Raw genomic sequence first — 6,328 nt, 5'->3', positions numbered from 1 at the left:
TTAGGGGAATTTGGAAAAAGCTATATGGTTTCAGTGCATTTCTTTATTCTATTTCATGAAGTTGGATCTTCTCTGTGATGTAGTCAGAGGCAATGAATTCATCTCAGAATGTAAGATATACAGGTGCCTTCCAAAGAACTCTTGATGTTGTGGCTTTGCATCCCTCTGTTCATTGAAGAAGATCTTCACTTTAAGGTTGTCCACAACAGTGTGATTTCCAACAATTTCTGTGTCCTGGATCACTTTTTTTCCAGTGAGGTCTCTGCTAGGCTTCGCATCTGCTGGCTTTCTAACCCTTGTATGTTTACTATCCACCTTCATGTGGCACAGCCTCAATAAGTCTTCTGTCCTTTCTTTTGCCACTGCAGAAGTTTGAAGACGTGAGATGCAGCATATGCCATTTTTCCTTCTTGGAGATGAACAAAGTATATTGTTATGCTCAAAATGCAAAGCCTTTCTCCCCCATTAAATGTTTTCTAACTGCGTAGACCAACCATCTGTTTCTCTTTCTCTTTTCCATCATTCAATTCTTTGCACGTTATTCAAATTAATTATCAATTAAGAACTGGAAAGACTGGGTAATCAAATTATGGAAGGGTAAGACGGTCAAGGTACCTTATTAAGAGCCTCAAGGTATTTATTAAGACAATAAATTCCTGGTCTTTCGCTTTAGAGATGAACCTTCAGCTCAGTAAGTAAAAGCAGAGTGACATGTATCTCTTCTTGGTCATTTATTTATGAACATAGGAAATTACATTGACTAACTCCCATTCCATTCCAGACTTCAGATTGTAATCTTCTCCTCTCAGATGTCAAACTAACCCAGATAACAGTACAGCTTGAGTCTCAACACATTCCCTGGAGAGATAAGAGAGTTTTTTTATTTCTTGTGCTGAAGTGAAGCTGGTTTATAAGGCATGAAATTAGCTGTCCTTTAATTCTATGGTTATCCTGGAAAGGAGAGGGAGTCTGTATTTGGGGTGAAGGCTGAGCAGTGCTGGCTGCTGTGCCCTTGGGCAGCTGCAGGTTTATGCAGTTTGGACCACGTTTCAGCATCCTTCTGTTGAGCAGTGCTCAGAGAGGGGAATTTATGAGGCTTGGCAGCATGGTTGGCATGTGGAGAGCGCCTGGGGAAGATGAGGATAGAGGAGAGCTGATTGTGCCCTGTGTGATACCTGAGAGATTCTGGCTCTGATCATCAGCACAGTCTGATGTGTCTAAACCTTTTCTGGAGTAGTCCCTCTGGCTTTTTGACCTCTTATTTTATGTGTAAACACATTATGTGTTTACAAAGGTAGCAGCTCATCCTCAGGAAAGAAGGCAGAGACGAACCAAAATTCAGGGCTGGAAGAGATGACGTGGAGCCCCAAGGGATGAAGATCACCTATTCCACTCCCGGTGACCAGGTTGCCACTGGGGTTTGTTTGATTGCTTTCATTTTAAACTGGGGTTTTACTGATGGATCTGAAAACTGGCTTTGAGACTGTGCCAAAAGCACAGATGCCCTGTAAGTCCCCTGCCCTCTGGGGAAGTGTCTTTGAGGGGCTGGGGCTTCTATCAGTTGGGACCCTCAGGTCTCCTGCAGCCAAGAATATCATTGGGTAGTTAACACAAATGGCTGTCACCATTTTGTGCAGTTCTGATGAAAACTCATTTGCTTTGATATCATTCCATCCTTTTTTTTTCCCCCCTCTCTTCCATTACCCCCATCCCCTGCAAAGCAAAACTCATCAGAGCCCTGTAGCCATCACAGCCTGCAAAGCGTCCTCTTCACATTTCTCCTAACGCAATTGCACATAATTAAGCAGTACATTTACATGTCAGACTAAGCCCACTGTCCAAGCTGCTCGTTCTGCTTTGTGCAGCGCTGTGCCAGGCATCCTCCAGAAAGGATGCAAATCATGGCACAGAAGACATATTACAAGTGGCATACAAGATCTGTGCCCACTTTGCCCATTGTGTCAAGAAAACAGAAATGCTTGTCAAAATACCAGCTCGAGTAGGAGCTCGCAGCTTCTGAAGGAATAAAAGAACCATGTTGGCAAGCACAGGACTAGACAGGCAGATGTCCTCCTCTCCACCCACTAGAATTTTATTGGCAATTGAGTTAAAAACCTCTTTGCATATGAAAGTAACGGAGAGGCGCTGCTGTGGCCTTGCTGGCAGGAGACTTGGCTGCAAAACCAGTGAGACATTTGACAAGGAAGCAATATGTTAGCAACGTCTCTTCATCCGTGTTATCAGGGCCAAATTGCCACGGCACTTGCAGCCATGTGGAGGCATTAGATGCAAAGTGTTAGACGCCCTGCCATTCTTCCTCATCATTTTCTCCTTTCTCTCTTTTCCTTTTTCAGCGCAGCCTGGTCCTGACACTTCTTTTCAACTGTCTCTGGAGCCAGTCCTGCCTTGTACTGCTGTGTGTCCTTAGAAAATAGGCTGCCAGGTGCTGAACACCCACAGTTTGGAGTGATCACTCATGGTAATACATGGTTCTGTTTGTTTTTTTTTTTTTTTTCCTACTTTTTTCTATAGAAGCAATTGCACGTTCATGCTTTCCTTTCAGAGGTCACATTTCCCACTGGATGAATGAGAGGAATACAGGCTGGAAAAGTCTTTCCTTCCATTGAATCCTTACAGCAGAACTTATAACCCAATTTAGTTTTCTCCATAGTCTTTAGATTTGCATGGTCCCCTGAATATCTGCAGTGGAAAGCTGAATTCCCTGCAGCAGACTCAATAACCTTGCAGTGCCAAGCTATGGGTGTCTGCAAATTGCCACGTATTCAAACGTGCCTGTGGATCCCCAGTAGAAAGGTGCTGTAGAGCAATGCACAGCAGTCTGAATGAGCAGGGGAGGGTAGCTATGTCAGCAGTCTATGGGTTGGTTTTGGGCACCTGTGTATATGAAGTCTGCAGCCAAACTGCTGTTCTTATCAGGTTGGAGGGAAGGATGAGGAATGCTCTAGGAAACCTGCCCCATCTCTCAACCAGCCATCACACCCTCCCAGGAAAACAAGCCTAATGATGCAGCAAGACAGAGTTTCTCCTCATTCCCTCCTTCCTATTCTCTTCTAAGGATCATTGGGTTTAATAAGAAGTTGCAAGCTGCTGGAATCACATTTTGCTGTCCGTACAGCTTGGAGATGAACAACTCTTTGATTAAGCATCAAAATATTATGGAAAATTTCTATATGGAACCAAAAGAATGAATCTGTGGCAAGAAAGCTGGAGGGCATCCTGCCACCTCTGCAAAGTGCTCCTGACCCTGGCACATGGACAGCACAAGCTACACTAACTGTGCACAGGGCAGTGTTGAGGCAATGTATGATAAGGCTCCTTGTGAAGGTGAACAATCTCTTCTGAATGAAACTCCAGTTTGTGCAAGAGGTGCATCTCATGCCCACCCTGAGCTTTGGAGCTCATCTTCCCTTGGGGCCAGCAGTGAGTTGGCATGCCATGGCAAGCAAGGCCCTTGGCTCAACTGCAGTGTGTAAGCTGGAGATGCACACTTACTCTCAGGTTGGCACAGGTTGCTCTCCTTGCAAGTTTTCCCAGCTTGCCTGCCTGCCCCAGGTGGTACAGACACATCTTCCTGCCTCCCTGTGCTCCCTGGCCCCTCTCTGGCTTGTTGAGTCATTGCTCCAGTCTTGAGTGAGTTCTAGGCAATTTCTAGGATGAGAAAGCAAGCTTTTCTCATTGCCTCAGGTGAAATTGAACATCACATTTTGCTATGATACTGGGGACAGATTGGCTGGTTGAGAGTGCCATGGAATTAGTTTTGCCATAATTATCAAATCCCACCTGGCAACTTCTTTCTGCTTCTCCCTGTTCCTCTGGTCATCTCTTCTGAGTATGGACTGGTTGCTTCTTGCCCCTACGTCCCCAGCCCAGACACAGCGATCTCTTCATGTTGACTGAAGGTGTTGAAGTTGGTGTATCACCCTGCTTCCTGAGCTGTGGTGCACCTAAATATCAGCTGTTTGTTGTGTGCTGAATTGTATGCATACAAAATGTGCAACCCTTGGGCAAGGTCTAGGGTCAGAGCCCTTTGGTTCCTCCTTGGTTTGGGGAAAGAAGCCCCAAGAGCCCTGTTGGGCTCTGAGTTCAGCAGCAAGCCACAGGCAGTGCCACAGCAGGTCAGGCCCATGGTTGGCACCTGGATCACAGGGCTGCAGCTGTGTTCAAGAAAACTTTATAGCAGGCTCTTGGCTTTCTTTGAGTGCGTTTCCAAACACAGTCCTGCCAGCCAGAAATTCCTGGTTGCACCATCTGGATTCTGTGAAGGGAAAGAAACAAGGTTTGCCCTTTGAGATGTGGCAAGAGGAAGGAAAGAAGCTCTGGCAAGGGTCCCACCTTTCTGAGGTTGTCAGTGAAGGAGTTCCCAAACGCTTCTGCCATTCCACTGAGCTTCTCCAAGTGCCTGGGCAGTGCTGCCAGGTGAGTCTTGCTTTGCTGCATACATGGATCCAATGGGTTCTTATATCCTGCGCAGCGTGTTGCAAGGGAAAATGCCTGCTGAATGTTATAACCAGAGATGTTGTTTCTTGAGCTGTTGGTGAAGCTGTACCACTGTATTGCAGAGCTATTGTATCTATCACTGCAAACACGCATCCTGTGCATTTTTCCAGGGTAAGGAATGCAACCACAGTTTCATGTTTTCATTTTCCAATTCTATGCAGTAATCGACAGAATAGTTACATTTCTGTTATTGTGTTTCTCCTATGTTGTCAGGAACGTTTCCAGCCTGGGATCCAGGAACAGAGCACCTGAGATGTGCAGCCCAATTTTCTTTCTGTTTCAGCCATATAAATTGCAGACACGACCTGAAATATCACCTCATCCCTCGGCAAATGGGCACCAAGTCACTCAATTGTTACTCTGCTCAATAGGTTACTCTGCTCTCAAAACAAGGCAGGAAAGGGGTGGTCAGAGGTGTTACCCCTGCTCTGTGTGTTTTTGCCTCAGGCTGGAAGGGAAAATATTATCTACTTCAAACCTTCAGATGAACGTGGAGGAACAGGACCAGAATCAGCTGCAGCAGATAGGGCTTTCCTAGGTATGTGCAGTATGGGAAGGTCCAAAAGGTGTCATCTGGCTTGGGGTATGTTTAAAGATAGGAGAAAGGAGCTCAGAATGACTGAGGAATTTCATGTGAAACACAACAGTGAGAAAATCTCTTTCAACTGTGCTGGGGGATTTTGTGGTGGAGACTAATGAGGGGGAACATTCACTGCTCATACTTTCCCCTGTAGATGCAATCCTTAGAGAGGACTGTGTGAGTCTTCTGTGTGATTTTTAGTCAGTAAAACATCTGTTAGAGCCTGGTGATGCTTCCTCCTGGTGCAGGTCTATGGTAGAAGCTGGAGTTCCCACAAATTCAGCTCCCAGTACATTTATACAAGGTGAATCCATGTGGTTGTGCAGATAACCCTGAACGTACTGTGATGTGATGGTGAAAAGGCGGCTCTTTGCCCAGGCCTACCCTGTCATGTGCAGGATCTGTGGGAGGATGTGCTTGTGAGGACCTCATCCAGGTACTGTTAATGATAAGAATGGAAAAATGAGTCTCATCTCCACAGGATCTGACCCACAGGGTTGTGCCAAGTCTCCAGATGCTGACTGCTTAACAGGCTTTTGGGTACCAGACTTTGGCTTTGGAGATGCTTTAGTGCAAGAAGGTGCCTTCCCTGCATCCCAGTGGTTTGGAGAGGCTGTTATTCCAACGAGGCATAGCTTTTCCACCAAGGTGCTTGAGTAGAAATGCTGGGAAGGAAACCAGGAATGCCAAGAGATCTCTTGGAGTTAAGTTGGCTGTAGGATATGAAGCACATGTCTCTGGCCACTCTGGTTATTATTGCAATTCACTGCCATGCTGCTCTTCACAGTACAGAGCATGTAGTGAAACACAAGCGTATTAGAAAGTTTGCAGTTGATTTTTTTCCATGCCCAGTCAAGTTCTAACGAAGCATGGGAACCTTATTTTCCACTTTCCAGTCCAAAAGTCCCACCCATCATAAAGCTATGCATATCCGCATCCCAATGGCCTGCGTTCAGCTGGAGCATCCCATCAGCATCTGGAGGAAAGCAGCTGTTAAAGCCCTCGGTGTAGAAATGTTCAATCATAACATCAGGAACGTGTGTGAATTAATAGAAGCGAACAGTAAATCCTTGCCACTTTCTGGAGGGGAAAAAAAACGCCCCTGTCATGGAAAGCCATGCTTGCCATAGGCATTTTTGTATTTTTTTGTGCTTGACAGTTTATTTGTGGTATCAAAGGCTCAAGTCTCTCCTGATAATTTCTTCTGGCCAGGGAATAAGCATCTGTTCT

The sequence above is a fragment of the Lagopus muta genome, chromosome 8, assembly GCF_023343835.1.
Source record: "Lagopus muta isolate bLagMut1 chromosome 8, bLagMut1 primary, whole genome shotgun sequence".
Lineage (NCBI taxonomy): Eukaryota > Metazoa > Chordata > Aves > Galliformes > Phasianidae > Lagopus > Lagopus muta.
Note: the sequence above shows the minus strand (reverse complement) of the source record.